The sequence below is a fragment of the Erpetoichthys calabaricus genome, chromosome 3 (genome assembly GCF_900747795.2).
Source record: "Erpetoichthys calabaricus chromosome 3, fErpCal1.3, whole genome shotgun sequence".
Lineage (NCBI taxonomy): Eukaryota > Metazoa > Chordata > Cladistia > Polypteriformes > Polypteridae > Erpetoichthys > Erpetoichthys calabaricus.
In genome coordinates, this window is record NC_041396.2 from 46697649 (window position 1) to 46714367 (window position 16719).

At 37.4% G+C, this 16719-nt stretch overlaps 1 long non-coding RNA gene across 1 annotated transcript; it reads right to left on the reverse strand.

The window, feature by feature from the left end:
• Positions 1 to 12521: 12521 nt before the first annotated feature.
• LOC127527291 (uncharacterized) lies at positions 12522 to 16353 on the reverse strand. Its single transcript, XR_007934595.1, has 2 exons — positions 14390 to 16353; positions 12522 to 13071 (listed from the first exon to the last, which is right to left on the reverse strand). It is a non-coding gene; the product is annotated as an uncharacterized LOC127527291 (long non-coding RNA).
• Positions 16354 to 16719: the final 366 nt, after the last annotated feature.

Genomic DNA, 16719 nt, shown 5'->3' on the forward strand with positions numbered 1-16719 from the left:
AATCATCACCTCACTTCTTAACCTAGCTTCCACTACTCTTTTCCATAACTTCATGCTGTCATCAATTTTATCCCCCTGTAGTTACTGCAGTCCTGCACATCCCACTTATTCTTAAATATCAGCACCAGTACACGTCTTCTCCACTCCTCAGACATTCTCTCACTTTCCAAGATTCCATTTAACAATCTGGTTAAAAACTCCATTGCCATCTCTCCTAACCACCTCCATGCTTCCACAGGTATGTCATCTGGACCAACAGCCTTTCCATTTTTCATCCTCTTCATAGCTGTCCTTACTTCCTCCTTGCTAATCCTTTGCACTTCCTGATTCACTATCTCCACATCACCCAACCTTCTCTCTCGTTCTCTTCATTCATCAGCCTCTCAAAGTACTCTTTCCATCTGCTCAGCACACTCTTCTCACTTGTGAGTACGTTTCCATCTTTATCCTTTATCACCCTAACCCGCTGCACATCTTTCCCAGCTCGGTCCCTCTGTCTAGCCAATTGGTACAGGTCCTTTTCCCCTTCCTTAGTGTCCAACCTCTCACACAACTCATCATACACCTTTTCTTTAGCCTTCGTCACCTCTCTGTTCACCTTGCGCCTTATCTCCTTGTACTTTTGTCTACTTTCTGCATCTCTCTGACTATCTCTCTTTTTCTTCGCCATCCTCTTCCTCTGTATACTCTCCTGTATTTCCTCTTTCCACCACCAGGTTTCGTTTTCCTCCTTCCTCTTTCCAGATGTCACGCCAAGCACCCTTCTTGCTGTCACCTTTACTACATCTGCTGTATTTCCCAGCTGTCTGGTAACTCTTCACTGCCACCTAGTACCTGCCTCACCTCCTCCCTAAACTCAACCTTGGAAGTAATCTACCTGTGTGCATCTTCCTCCACTCTTGTACATCACCCTATGTTCCTCCCTCTTCTTAAAATACATAGTCACCACAGCCATGTCTATCCTTTTGGCAAAATCCACAATCATCTGACCTTCTTCATTCCTCTCCTTGATACCATACCTACCCATCACCTCCTCATCTCCTCTGTTCCCTTCACCAACATGTCCATTGAAATCTGCTCCAATCACCACTTTCTGTCCCTTGGGTACACTGTTCATCACTTCATCCAACTCACTCCAAAAATCTTCTTTCTCATCCATCACACACCCAACTTGTGGTGCATATACACTAGCAACATTCATCATCACACCTTCAATTTCCAGCTTCATAATCAAATTATTTTACTGTTTCAAATTTAGCTTCTGAAAAGTTACTTCAACTTGTATATTTTGTATACAGTATTTTTCTCTTGTAGAGAGCGACTCCTGTTAGCAAATTAATCCTCAGTAGTCAGTGCAAGCTACTGAAATTGCTGCACATGCTGCCTATAGTGAGAGTGAGACAGCAGACTGAGCAAACCTCTATCATACACACCACTGTGAGAAAATATTTAATAAACAGCAATATCTCTTTATTAAAGTAAACTTATAGAAGTTTTTAATGTGTTAATCTTATCCCAAGCACAAAATCCATCTGAATGTTGCAACATACTGTATGTACATTTTCTAACTTGTTTAAAAATAAAAGTGTTTATTTTGTCACAATTAGAATCAATAGACAAACTTAAAAGCTTTCATTCATTTAAATATTATTAATGGTACTGCATGGTTTAATAATTTCAAAGTTTTAAACCTATTAATGTACAGTAAGTGGGATATTTTAACTTTACAGTATATTTTGAAAGATTTATGAAATGTGATTTGGGATATGATGTAAATATGTAAGAGTACAGTTGTTATGTTAAAAAAATGCAATTTTTTTCTTTTGGTTTGTCTGGCTCCCCATAGTGTAAATCTCATCCTCTGTATATAGTAGCAAAAAATATAAATCTTTTTAATTTTACATTTTTTTTTCCAACAGATACATAAACCAACATGAAGAAGACTTTTGTGAAAAGTACATAGAGCCCATGATTCAGTAGCTTGTCAAAGAACCTTCTCTGTGAGTGGACTAGTCTCCTGCATTTTATATTAAGATCTTTGAACCACTGTTCTTTACAAAACGGTTTCAGTTCATTTGTGTTTGAAGCCATCCTTTAATTTAAAGCTGTCTTAGGGTTTTGTCCTAGCACTTCAATGTGTTGAGGCCAGACTTTGACTTGGGTCTCCTAAAACCTTTGTTCTTTTCTTTTTCTGCTGTTCAGCTGCAGGTATGTTGGTGTATCACAACTTAGTGTAACAGGCATTTAAAATAATAAGTTTAGTTGTTTGGAGCTTCTCCAAATCCTGATAACATTCATTGTGTTGTATGTTTTCCTCTTGTGTTTCTGTTATATTTTCCTACTCCATTTTTTGCATTAATATTATGTCATCAGTATGAGCTTCTCCCAGTATTTGTTCTGTTACTGTGAGAGGAGGAGAAATCACAGAGCTTGAATAGTTATTTTTTTTCTCTGTTTTAATATTTCAGACTGTTAATAAAAAAAAATCAAGAAATGAAGGGTGTTTGCATTACTTCTTCATGGAGGTTTGTACGGCACGTTCCATATATATCACAATGCAGAAGCTTTGAGGGTTAACCGAATCCAAGGCCAGGACACAGCAGTGCGGCGCATGCAGTTGAGACCGGTTAAATTAGGACCATTGTTATGTTGAATGATTCAGTTTCAGTGGAGCTTTAGCTTTCAAACTGATTCTTTGTGTTCCCATAAAAATAAAAGTGAACTCAATGTTTGAAGATGTCCAGAACCTTTGGTTGCAAAACAACCCAAAATCATAAGTCGTCCTCCACCATTATGTATGTGGTCAGTGTGAAGGTATTCTGCTGATAAATTGTTAAGCACGGGTAACAATTAAATTAATGGTACATTGTAAAGCATGCTGAGAGGACATTGTTTCACAAGCTCTGCAAACATATTCAGTGTAGTCATGGTCTTGGCTTTGTCCAGGCTAGACTAGTCTTTCATTAAAGTCACATTTGTTCAATGGGTGTGTGTTATTTTTTTAAATGTCAGAGTCCAATTACATGATGTAGCTTAGGCATTACTAGAGAAGCTGCACCTGCACCTCAGCCACACCATGCAAGTTTTCTTGAAACAAAAGGCAGCAACGCATTAGGAAAACATTAAGCACCAGATTTTTGCATAAAACATGTGAATTGTCACACTTGTGTGACTGGGGGTCACCTTCACGGCGAGCTGGTTCCTACAATCTCCTCTCTTTTCCCCACAGTGCAGAGAAACACCCCGCTGAGGAATGACCGCTCTCCTGACTCTTCCACAACACCCCTGCCTTTCTGGGTCTGGAACTATATATTCTGACGCTCCACCAAAGTGGTCAGTTGGATCCATACCAAAAACTAAGGATCTCCATCTCTGCTCATTGTCCAGAAAAGTTCTCCAGGCTGCTAACTGTCCAAAGTTATTATGTTCTATATATTTATAATGCTGATTAAATGGGGATCACTAAATTATGCCCAACTATCCTTCCAGTGATTGCTCCAAGCTCATACCAACAACAGATTGAATAATATGCATTTACTGCAATTCAAAGCCTCATCTTCATAAAAATCTACTAATCAAGTCTTCAGCGAGGTTTGGTTGTACAAGTCTTTACAGGCATCAGTCCAAAACTGAACTGGCTGGTAAACAAAATCATGGTGGTTTTAAAGCCGGGCTGGGGAAATGACATCGTCTGGGCAGGAAGTGTAAGTGACTTCCTCCTGGGTAGGGACCGGAAGTGATGTTACTGGAGCCCAGAACCAGAAGTGACGTCACCGAGCCCAGGCAGAATTTCCAGTATTTGGTCTGGAGAGGAAAAAGAGGGAGGATTAGTGCTCTCTACCATCCCCTGGTCTGGTGTGAAATGATCCTTTCTTGAGCCCTTTAGCTGTCTTCCATATGCACGTGGTTGACAGGATGTACTTAATTTTTTCTCACAGTTTCTGCATTTTGGCTTATTTTATGTTGAATAAATAGCAAAAAACTAAAACAGGTTATTTGCTTTTGTCACCTATGATGTTAGAATTTATGCAGTTTTCAGCACTGGTGAACTGCAAATGGTTCTTATTATATTTTGTCTTTGTGTTTTTTGAAAGAGAGTTTCCTTAATTTTTTCATAAATTAATATAAGCATGTAGGTATATGTGTGTATGTACATTTGTATGTACAGTATATTTAATTTCTTTTAATGTATATTTACATAGCGCTCTTCATTGAGGATCAGAAGGTTGTACAAAGTTACTAATTTAGCAACAAAAAGTATATAATGACGTAACATTTATATAGAGTACATAATCACACATCTGGGTAAATAATCAGGAATAAAGACATCTATATAATTTGATAATTAATGATATGCTAGTAAAAGATGCAGCTAGCAAAAGATAAATAATGATAAATATGTGATCATGAAGTCTATTAGGAAATTGAGTTGATTAAACAGTGTTTCACATTTAAAATATATGCTTAAACTATATATTTTACTTCTGAGTCCCCTTCCTAAATATTGTTTGCTCTTTTGGTCTTCAGAAAAGACACTGCAACACTGGAGAAACTCCAAATATCAACTACTATGGTGATTCTGATTGGTGAGTGATGGACTGGTTTGTGCTGATAGGTACTTCTCATCAATATTATGTTTAAGTCAGGCTCACTTTACTGGCTTATGTTTAAATTACTTTTTTATGTCTTTTTTGTAAATTTTTCACCTATTGGTTATTATAATTTATGTTAATATTGTTGTATAAGTTTATAATTTGCAAAATTATGCATTTCTTATCAGTTTTGGTTTGTTTCTATGTGTGAATGCTTAACCTGCCATGTCGCTTGTGTTTTGTGGGAGGTTCCCCAAGAATCAGGGCCACTTGACCGTCGCCATTGAGCTCTATAAAGGCTCACAGGAATTACAGGCCTTCTGTGGTACACTGTATGCACTTGGTGGTTGGTAAGTTTTTCCTTTTTGCTATTGCTATTTCCTTGCATATACTGGCTTTTTGACTCTTTTGCTTCTGTTTTTGGGATTCACATTTCTGGATAGAGTATGGGGGCTTGTTTGCTTATGATTGTCTTGTTGGCAAACTATTTTTGCCTAGCTAGTCTTGAAAACCTCCTATGACTTTTACTATTTTGGGTGAGTGGATGACTACAATCAAAGCTTTTCTTATATTTGTAGGTAGTGTTTTGTATCAAAATGTTATGATTTTATATATGAAAATTATAACGGCACTTGGAGCCTCCTTCTCCACTGAACAGGAGAGAGGAACAGTGGATGAGAATAGTACAGTGAAATGGAGCATGATAAATGAAACAATACTTAAAAGGCTTGCAGTTTGTCTTTTTCATTTACATCAGGTTTTCAGAATATCAAAAGAAAAATTCTGAAATTATTTTTTGCTATTAATGCATCTGCTGGAAATATTAACCAAAAACTAAACCAATCTAAAAGCAAGAAATTACACTGAATTCTTTTTTGCATACAAATGTAAGAAGTGGAATTTCTAAAACTGGTATGATATGAGTATGGGCATGTATCTCTAACATTACTATTTTTGTTTTATCTGTATCTTTTAAAACAAAATTTTAAAAAATTCATATTCTTACAGAATGATGTTTCCTAATGGCTGTAAAGTATTTTACATTGGTTAGTTGCACGGACAACTATTTAAGCATATTTTCTCCACATTCTAAGGGTTTTTGGAGCAAAGTAAATAATGTATTACAACAAAAGCATCAATTGCATGAAATTTGATTTGGCTAAGTTCATAAAAATAAGACAGCAATATACTGTAAATAAATGACATAAGGGCAACAGTAGTCATTCTGTTTTCTTGTTTTCTTGACTAATACTGTTATATTTCATTTGTCCCAGAAAATGTTATATTTGTACCAGTAGCTTCATTATGGCACTTTCCTGTTGTTCATTTTGTTTGCTGCTATTTTGTGTTTTGACATGGCAGCATCTAAGCAATATTTTGCAATAGGAGTGAGGGAAAGGCCATAAGACCAGGGACTGAATACTTTTCAACCTATGGTTATTTCTATAACATTTGAAGCTTTGGGGAATCTGTTTTTTCAAGTCCTTGCTTTTCAGCTTCTTCCTGTTCTATAACTATTTTTGTCTTTGAGCTTGGAAGAGTTTCTGTGTGCTGGCCATTCTTTCATTTGCAGCTGCTCTGCCACAGACCATAATATTGTCATTACTAGCAGACCTGAAAAATCTTTAAAAAAAAAAAAACTGCACAAAATGAAATGATGAGTGGCCAAGATTTTAGCAGCAGCAAACACAGAAAACAGTACATTTTGTATAAAAGCTCTGACAGTCCCTAACACTAACCTGAAAACTTGAACTTGATTATGAAGACCCCAATGGCAAAATGAGCATGAATTTGCTTTGTTTGCTTTTTCACAACATAGACAGACAGGAATACTTGTCTTATCATGAACTATCTCCTAGAGAGCACATAAAACTAACCACCAAAATATTGAAAACAAGAGAAAATAGGCAAATGTGAGCAGAAAGCAAAGACCACTGTTCATATACTTTAAAAAATTAATGTGCACAGACACAAATAAAAAACAATATAAAAGTTCACATAAAAGTCTGGCAAGATCACAAGGGCAAATAACCTTACTTGTGTTTCATATTTGCTTTCATCGTGAGCAAATATGTCAGCTTAGACCTTATGATTATATTCAGGTGACTTCACATGCCACACATGTCATCACTGCCATTATATCCAGTGACAATACCTAGTGACATCACTACATGCCAAAAATCTCCTCTAACTTCTAGGGAAAGCATATTGTAGGAAAGATGCAAGAAATATTTTCGTGAACATGTTACATCCACTCTCTGCCCTTTTGTTTACTCCTAACTATGCCCATCTTCTCCTATATCTTTATTAGTTCTTTATCCATTAGTTTTTGGCATTAATTATAGTCTTATTACATTTCTTGTATGTGAAACATGCTACACTTCTCTTGTACTCAAAGTTATCAAAAAAGTCTAGGATCACATTAAATCCAAAAATTACAAACATTATGTGTATACAGTAGAAAAATGTTGCCTATGGCAGTTGAAGATTATACATGTACACAATTTGAGCAAACTCCCACCAAAGAGATGATTTTGTGTCAAGTAAAGATCATGAAGGAACATGAAATAAGCATACAAGACTCCTAATGTAAATGTGTATTACAAATGATAGAATTGATTTTTAAAGGTTTTCAAGGCTATTATATAAAGAATGAAGACAAATAATGGCTTAATACACTAAATGGAGAACGTATGATGATAAACACTGATTAGGAAGAGGGCAAAAGAGAGATGAAAGACACTTCAGTGAAGTGAAGAAGAATTAAGAATCACACATTCAAGTAAAAACAAGTCAGATATTAGGAAGGCTGTGGAGGAGTTTATCTTGTGGCTTAGGAGAAACCACCTGCAACTCAACATCAACAAGACAAAAAACCTGGTGGTGGACTTCCGGCATAACAAACAGCCTCTGAGACCAGTCACCATCCAAGAGTGAGACGTGGAAGTGGTACAGAGCTACAGGCACTTGGGGGTTCATATAAACAGCAAACTGGACTGGTCTGACAACACAATGGTGTTGTAGAAGAAGGACCAGAGCAGACCGTACTTGCTAAGGAGACTCCAGTCTTATGATGTGTGTAGCAAGCTAGTGGAAATGTTCTACCAGTCCATAGTAGCCTGTGTGTTGTTCTACACTGCAGTTTCCTGGGTAAGCAAGTTGAACACAAAAGAAGCACAATTCCTGAACAAACTTCTCAGGAAAGCCTGCTCCATCATAGGGCAAACCCTGGACACACTGGAATCTGTTGTGAAAAAGAGGATGATGGCAAAATTGAGTTCCATCATGAAAAATCCTCTCCATCCCCTCCAGGATGCGCTCTCTTGGAGCACTTTTAGCTAAAGGACTCATACCACCACGGTATGCTAAGAAGCACCTCTGGGGGTCTTTTCTCCCCGCTACTATCAGGAAATTCAGTGCTTCTATCCAATGTACTCTTTGAGTTCATTTTGAAATTTCTGCACAATATTTATAATTTACTGATTGATTGGCTGTAGTATCTGTCCTTTGAGTCTGTATGTTTTTTTTTATGTTTCTGCTGCTATATACATGTGATTTTCCCCTTGGGATTAATAAAGCTAGTCTAAACCAAACCAAAACAATTTGTGCCCCTCTGGCCATTGTAATTAAAGCAAAGCTTGCTTCCAGTTTTGCTGAAATTCAAGGAAAGTGGCTTTCAAATTAGCATATTTAAGTAATCCATGATATTAAGTATGACTAAAGCTACATTAAAAAGCAGTGCACAGAGTGTTAGTCAGAAAATGACTTGAGCAGCAAAAGGTAAGATTAGAAAGTATAAACAGAACAAATTTAAATGATGAAGACATGAAAATGAAACAGCAGCAAGTCAATCACAATGTGGAAATAAACCAGAAGCAGTGAAAACTTGCAGACATAAGGCAGATGCCACAAGAAAAAGAAACCCAACAATCAGTGAAACTTTACCCATTCCCGTGTTTTGACACTGCCAACTATATGAAGCTTTCTTGCATGTCACCAAGACATCTGACAGGAAATTTAAGATGATGGATTCTCCACAGCAAGGAAGATGAGCTCAGAACTGCAGGAAAGTGTTTACTTGAAAGGTTCTCCTTCATGAGGTATTTGTAATCTGACAGTAATAAATTTCAAATGTTTCTCACAGGCTTCCAATTTTGCTAAAAAATATCTGACAGTGGCTTTCACAAAAATACCACCACAGCCTTCCTAAAAGAGCCTGCTGGGCATTATTCAGAAGAGGACACACATCCCCTGGTGTGGCTGACTCTTTTGAAATAGCTGATGATTTTACATTTAGATTTAAATGTTAGATCATGTAATAAGTTTATATGTTTAATATATCACTGTGCTCTGTACAAAAAATATTTTATAAATCTGCTACTTCTCACATGTATAGCTAACACAAGGCCAGATTTAGCACACAGTGGCTCATCATTTAGAACTGCTAATGGCAGTTGGACTTTAGCAGCAGGGGGACATGTCCAAAATGCTTCCTTAAGTGCTCATCCGCAACACTGTGACCTAGCTCCATGAACCAACCCAAAGCCTGTCTCCACATCCACATGCATAAGAAGTGTTCTTTAAGTGTTTTATTCTCTGTCCCCAGATAGGTTGGGCATGCAGTGAGTGTCAAAAATGGGGTAAATACAACACAATACACATAACAGAAGACAAGGAATCCTCAATACAATAGTACAATAGTAACAGTATAAGTACAGAGCAAAAGTAGATTATATCATATAACTAATTCGTTTGCCCACCCCTGGGTTTGGTTGACCGGATATACAATTTAAAGAGATTTAAATTTTACTTTAAAACTTTTCTAAAAACAATAGTTGTTCTATATTTCCGTCCCTGGGCGTGATTACATCTCTTTCTCGCAGAACGTATAACGCTGCTCGCGTTGTTGTTGGGGGGGGGATGCGGCTGAACGCACGCTAAGGAGATGCCATCAGATCATCTGCAGTCTTTCTGTTGCTGTCGAGCTGCCTGCTCTGCTTGTCTCGCTGCCCAATCATTTCTAAGCCTGTACAGCAGCTGTCCTTTTGCCACTTCGTGTCTTTGCCGCTCGCATTGTGAAGGGGTGGTTAGGGTGGCTGTACACATGCAAGGAGAAGCAGCCGGATCATCTGCTGGCTTTCTGCTGCTGGCGAGCTGTGTGTTTTGCTTGTCAATTGTTGTTGTTTTAAGAGCTGGGAGCACATGAAGCGTGTCTGCCAAAAGCAATCCAACAACTGCTAGGTTAGATGTCTGTGGACTTGTTTTAAATGATGTCTCACTGCCTTGGCTCACGTGACATTGTAAAAACAATACTTGTCCTTTATTTCCAGCCCTGGGCGTGGTTTAATCTCTTTCTCACAGGACGTATAACACTGCTCGCATTATGAAGGGGGTGCGGCTGAGTGCACACTAAGGAGATGCCGTCGGATCATCTGCTGTCTTTCTGCTGCTGCTGTCGCACTGCCCGATCATTTCAAAGCCTGTACAGCAGCTGTCCTTGTGCCACTTCGTGTCTTTGCCGCTCGCGTTGTGAAGGGGGGGTAGGGTGAGGGTGGCTGAACGCACGCTAAGGAGAAGCGGTCGGATCATATGCTGGCTTTCTGCTGCTGGCGAGCTGTGTGTTTTGCTTGTCGCTTGTTGTTGTTTTAAGAGCTGGGAGCACATGAAGCGTGTCTGCCAAAAGCAATCCAACAACTGCTAGGTTAGATGTCCGTGGACTTGTTTTAAATGATGTCTCACTGCCTTGGCTCGCGTAATGTTGTAAAAACAATACTTGTCCTTTATTTCCGGCCCTGGGCGTGGTTAAATCTCTTTTTCACAGGACGTATAACACTGCTCGCGTTGTGAAGGGGTGGCGGCTGAACGCACACTAAGGAGATGCCGTCAGATCATCTGCTGTCTTTCTGCTGCTGCTGTCACGCTGCCCAATCATTTCAAAGTCTGTACAGCAGCTGTCCTTTTGCCACTTCATATCTCTGCTGCTTGCGTTGTGAAAGGGGGTTTAGGGTGGCTGTACACAAGAAAGGAGAAGCGGTCGGATCATCTGCTGTCTTTCTGCTGCTGGCGAGCTGCGTATTTTACTTGTTGCTTGTTGTTATTTTAAGAGCTGGGAGCAACTTAAAGTGTCTTTCGTGGGACTTCAAATTGTCTTCCGAGAAGTTCATGTCTCGTCTCCCTTTATAATTGTGAGATAGGATTCTGATTTGTTCAGAGTCCTGGAGACATTATCTGTCAAGCTGCCTTCCCCCTACTGGCCATTCCACTGCTGAGTCAGTGCTTGGCCAGCCAATATAATGAAAGGAGCCTTCTACCCAATGATTCCAGTGATCCTCTATCAGAAATGACTTTTCTTTAGGCAGGCAAACAACTTGGCATTAGAGCAGTGGCACCAAGTGCCACATGTGAGTACCAAGAAGAGAAACAGAATAGGTGAGGGTTAGTAGCAAATTAAAACTATCATATTTCTTATGTTTTAGTGCTAATGACTAACAACAGAGATGCAGTATGCACAGTTAATCAGCAGCTCTAGTTAGGGTATGCTAAATGAAGTAGTGAGTCTTCAGCCGGGATTTGAAAGCTAAGACTGAAGGGGCATCTCTTTTAGTAGCAGGCAGACCATTCCACAGTATAGGGGGCCTGTAACTAAAAGCTCGATCTCCCACTGTTACTTTAATAATTCTAGGAATCATAAGCAGACTGGCATCTTGGAATCTTAATGTGTGCTCTGGTTTCTAAGTAATGATAAGATCAAATAAGTAAGCTGGACATTGACCATTTAAGGCTTCATATGCTAAAAGGAAGATTTTGAAATCTGCCCTAAATTTAACCAGGAGCCAGTGTAAGGATTAGAGAACCAGTGTTATATGCTTGTATTTTCTTGTTCTTGTAATGACTCTTGCAACCACATTTTGGATTAACTAGACGCTGTATAAAGTATAATTTGAACATCTAGTGAATACTGCATTGCAGTAGTCAATCCTACTAGAAATAGATGCATGAACTAATTTCTCAGTATCCCACATATTTAGAAAATTCCTTAATTTCCCAACATTTTTAAGATGGAATAAAACCTGTTTTGGACAATTTTATAATGTGTGCTTAAAATGACAGGCTAGAGTCAAAGATAACTCCTATATTGTGGGCTGATTCCATAAAACTAATGGTGATTCCAACTGAGTTAAATGTTGACAAAATTTTACACCATTCCCTCCAATAACTAATATCTCTGTTTTATCAGTGTTTAAAGACAAGTGATTCTCATCCATCCACTCCTTTAATTCACTAACACATCTAATTAAAGACAACATCGGAGAAACTTAATTTGGTCTAAAAGAAAGGTATAACTGGATGTCATCTGTGTACGAGTGAAAATTAACGTTATGTTTTCTAATATTAGATCCCAGTGGAAGTATGTAAAGTAAAAACAGTAAAGGTCAATGTACTGAGCCTTGCAGGATGCCATGTCTTACTTCTATATATGAAAAAGTTGCATGCATGTATACCAAATATTACTGTTTTAAAAGATCAAAATTTGTTTCAGGCGGCACGGTGGCGCAGTGGGTAGTGCTGCTGCCTCGCAGTTGGGAGACCTGGGGACCTGGGTTCGCTTCCCGGGTCCTCCCTGCGTGGAGTTTGCATGTTCTCTCCGTGTCTGCGTGGGTTTCTTCCGGGTGCTCCAGTTTCCTCCCACAGTCCAAAGACATGCTGGTTAGGTGGATTGGCGTTTCTAAATTGGCCCTAGTGTGTGCTTGGTTTGTGTCCTGCGGTGGGTTGGCACCCTGCCCGGGATTGGTTCCTGCCTTGTGCCCTGTGTTGGCTGGGATTGGCTCCAGCTGACCCCTGTGTTCAGATTCAGCAGGTTGGAAAATGGATGGATTCGTTTCATATATATGGATGGATTCGTTTCATATATTAAAAGCAAACAATAAGCACACCATAAACCTTTTATTAAAATTAAAGTCCAAGAGACACTCTTGCCAATAATACTGAGAGTTTTGAACAAGATGAAACAAAACCACAGAGAGAGGGATGAAAGATTAGTCTTTATAAAATCATTCATATGAATCATGTTGCTATCACAAAAATAAACTGATGAATGGTAAAGCAAAAACTGTGTACCACAACCCATCATTACAGAGGGACATTTCTTAAAGTATAGAAGTCTTCATGAAAACAACATCTTCTCTTTATGTCATTCATGATGTTGATAATTCAGTTTTCTGAGACCATCCCTTGGATGCATCATTCTTGTTGTATGTCATGATCCTTCACTATTAATTTCATAATTCAGTGAGACAGGTGAAAATCTTTTCTAAAGCAACTTCATTACACTTACTTTCCAGCAAACCAACTTTTTCATGAAAAACACAGTCCACAGTTAATATTACATTTGGACTTTCAATAAACCTGCCGCTGTCTATCATTACATATTCAGGATTTGGCGTGTGATGCATGACCACTAGAATAACATGTTCAAAACCTGTAAAAGAAAAAAAAAATACAGTATATTATATATATATATATATATATATATATATATATATATATATATTCAGCAGGAGATCCACAAAGGGAGAAAATGAATCACGTATCATAAAGTAGTTGTTATTCCTGAGCTTTCAGCCCCTACCAGAGGCCTTCATCATAGGATAATGCTTAGACTTACAAGAATAAAAGGCAATATATAACAAAAAAAATTACGTAGTGGGGGGGGGCTAAGTCAGTGTGATCGATGGGGGGGGGGGGTTATTGGTTGTAAAGGTTGAACCAACACATCAGCAAATTTATCAGGATAAATTTCACACAAACATTGGGATGTTTTTCTTTACACAAAGAACCATAGACACTTGGAATAAGCTACCAAGTAGTGTGGTAGACAGTAGGAGTTTAGGGACTTTCAAAACTCGACTTGATGTTTTTAGAAGAATTAAATAGATAGGACTGGCAAGCTTTGTTGGGCTGCATGGCCTGTTTTTGTCTAGATTGTTCTAATGTTCTAAAAAAAACTGTGAGATGGGCCTCTAGCCTGCATCATGCAGCTCTGCATACAGAACAGAGACCAGTATGAATTGAAACCTGGCTGTAGAAACAAAATTTTAAAAAATGAAGTATAAAGTAAATTTTGTAATTTGTAATTTCAATTTGTTATTTTTTAATACATTTGTAAAAAATGTCTAAAATCAGGTTTTCACTTTGTAATGCTGGGGTATTAAGTGTTCCTTGTTATGGAAAGAAATTAATTTAAATGATTTGCACATAAGGCTGAAAAATAACAAAATGTGAAAAAAGTGAAGGGGTCTGAATACTTTCTGAATGCACAATATGATTGATTGTCCTGATTTTAATGGCTGTAGAATTGATATTTTCAACTTCAGACTAATCTAGCTATAACTTTCCACATGGCAGGTGTGCTTCCCATTCTCTTCTAAGCAGTTGTGATGGAAAACATTACTGAAGACAGCAAGGTGTCATTTAGAAACAATGGTACAGGTCAGCTGAATTATATTTATTTAACGAGTAAAAAAAAAAAAAGATTGTTTCAGTTACACATCTTATGTGAAAGCCTGCAACACTAAAATTCTGCCCTGCATCACCAAGAATCAAGCTGAAGTTAGAGTGTATAAGAAGAATTAACATTTTTCCTGCTTTATGCTTAAGTGTTACCAGCAGTGATTTGCTTAGGACATCAATTTCTTTTGTGTTGTTTATGAAAGAATGCCATTTTTGAATAATTTCTGGAAAGCCCTAACTACAAAAGACTCCTGCTCTGTGAAAACGTGTGTTGGTGCCTCACTTACCTTTAGTTTCGGAAAGCGTTGCATTAATATCAGTTCCTATTCGAGAGATGACTGGGCAGAAAACCAGGAGCAGTTTTTTGAAATCAGAATCATTGACTTCAGAAAGTGAGAAACCTTTACGCTGCAGCTTGTCAGATAGTTTATTAAGGAAAATACGTCCCACACCACAGGTTCTGTGTTCACCAAAAACATTTATTTCAACTGTTGAGTAAAACAAAAGAAAATGACAGCAAAATATGATTGAAACAAAAAACAAAAATAATCATATGGTATTCAGTAAAATAAGTTTCAGGAATTTTTTTTTTAAAGACAGCATTATTTGTACTGATAAATATAGTTGTTATCCAAGCCTGAAAAATGGAAGTTTCTTCTCATATATGAAATATTTTATATTCTTATAAATGTATAAACAGAGGTTTTGGAGTAATAATTGTACAGTATTAAATAAAAATTTATGATTAATATATTTACTAAAGCATTTTAGGATCTTGAGAAGAAAAGTGCATAGGTATAAATGTGAATCAGATTTGCACACTAGCATCTTATCATTGATCTTTGCGTAGTGTGGAAAATGTGCCATTTTGTCAACAGTGTTAGAGTCTCTAAGACAGTGTTTAAATTTTGTGGGATATAATTTCAAAACTGAACTGAGAAATTCACTATTTCAACAACCATCAGAGTTCAATTCACTAAGGAATTCAAACACAGCATCTGAAGAAACTTAGAATGAACATGGCCACTCCTGGTATAGAGTTAGACTCTCTTTGTGTAGCATAACAATTATAAGGCTGCCCTTACTTGAGCATGAAAGTAAAGTGGTCCAAGACTCACTCTAAGCCAAAATCAGATTCAAAAAGGCACCAAATCATTTCAGGTTTTAAAGTAAAAGTGCCTTTTATGTACAATCAACACCCTTCTATTTAGTATTAATTATGGAAATCTGACACATCATAGAATTAGCTAGCAAAGCTATTGCGTTTCTCATCTAAGGAAAGACAAAAGAACCATCACTTTAAGTATTTTCAATGTCTAAAAGGTTTTTAACTTCAAAATATAGTTTTTTTATTGACTTATTCTACCTAAACTATTAAATATAATAAGTAATAATCAGATTCTTTACTTAATCAAATCATCAAACACAAGGCACCCCCTGTACTTTTTCTGTGATACTCATTTGACTGCTGGGTTTCTTTCTTTCACAAGTGAAAAGTAAAACTGAACATACAAGCTTTAAAGTATCAAGATTATGTCTGTTTTCATAGAAGATCAAATCAATGAGAAATACATTTCATAGGCAGTTCAGAGTAGATACTTTTTTGAATTAAAATATTATTGCAAATTTTAACTTTCCTCAAACTTGTTTTTTATATTTCAGATTTGATAAAATCTTAATCTTAATTCAGATTAGCAACGTTTGCACATTTTTAATCCTCACAAATAGAGATGTGTAGTATGTGAAGTGTGACTCAGTAAGCTGTTAAGAGTATAACATTCTACAAAAAAACTAACAGTTCAGTAGGGAAGCAGCTACACTACTGGGGAGATGATTACTATCCACGGAGTGCCAATGTGGAACTCTTGGCCTAAATCAAGCAATAAGCTTGCCTCCACACAGAACACCCTGCGTCTGCATAAGGCCACAACCATGTGCTCGCACCTAGAGGCAGAGCGCAGTGTTTTGACAATGTGCTTTACCACAGAAACCTATGCAGACATGGCAAGAACATGCAAACTCTATGCAAGGAGCACCTGGGACATGAACCCTAGTCCCTGTACTGTACCACTGTGTCACCATGCCACCCCACATAATAGTATTTTCCTCTTAAAAAGTGAATACTTTTCTGAAATTAGGAACGTTTTTTTAATGCAACAACTGAATAATAAAACAATACTACAAATGGGAAATTTTTAAAATTAATATGAACAAAAATGGAAATTTGAGCAATTTATATTGATTATATTGATTTGAGTGATTCCACGGCTACAGGGGATGAATTATAAGGAAAGATTAAAAGAGCTGAGCCTTTTCAGTTTAAGCAAAAGAAGATTAAGAGGAGATATGATTGAAGTGTTTATAAGTTATGATGAGAATTAGTACAGTGGATCATGGTTGTTATTTTAAAATTAGTTCATCAAGAACATGGGAATGCAGTTAGAAACTTGTTAAAGGTAAGTTTCTCAAAAACATTAGGAAGTTTTTCTTCACACAGAGAACTACAGACACACTGAATAAGATACTAAATAGTGTGAGACACAGTAAGACTTTAGGGACTTTCAAAACTAGACTTGATATGATTTTGGAAGAATTAAGTGGATAGGAATGGTGAGCT